The sequence below is a fragment of the Octopus bimaculoides genome, chromosome 19, assembly GCF_001194135.2.
Source record: "Octopus bimaculoides isolate UCB-OBI-ISO-001 chromosome 19, ASM119413v2, whole genome shotgun sequence".
NCBI classification, from domain to species: Eukaryota; Metazoa; Mollusca; class Cephalopoda; order Octopoda; family Octopodidae; genus Octopus; species Octopus bimaculoides.
In genome coordinates this window covers 41,302,883-41,303,383 of record NC_068999.1, presented here as the reverse complement: position 1 = coordinate 41,303,383, position 501 = coordinate 41,302,883, and the positions used below count along the sequence as shown (strand labels likewise).

General features: G+C 30.1%; 1 protein-coding gene across 1 annotated transcript in view; it reads right to left on the bottom strand.

Moving 5' to 3' along the window:
- LOC106873993 (protocadherin-15-like) overlaps window positions 1–501 on the bottom strand; it is a 115,246-nt gene that overhangs the window by 74,472 nt on the left and 40,273 nt on the right. The gene's annotated exons all lie outside the window — the stretch shown is intronic.

The following is a 501-nucleotide window of genomic DNA, read 5'->3' as shown; positions in this document are numbered from 1 at the left end:
ATATATATAAAATCAATGAATAATAGGAAACAAAGCAAGCAATAACTATTAATGCACTATTTTAGAAGTACAGGTAAACTTTTCAAGGAAAAGATAAACTGTGATAAAACACATTTGATAGGAGAGCGCTGCGTAAAATGCCAAAGCAATTTGTTAAGCACTGATATTGCTATTAAGAAGTTTATGATGTCTGCACAGAGTGGAGGATATCTGCTTCATAGAATGCCTCAATAATTGTTTGTTTGATAGGAACGAACGTGTAACAAAGTCCATATTTGAAATCGAAATAAGAGAGGATTTCCTAGTAGCGACTTACATTCTCTATGTCTTTTTGTCAGTCAGTTTGTGTGTCTCTAAGGTACAGTATATACGTATAAGTGTATATTATATATGAATACACACACACACATATATATATATATATTAATGTCTACATATAATGAAAACACATGCATATATATATATATGTATCTGTGTACCTCTCTCTCTGTATATATATAT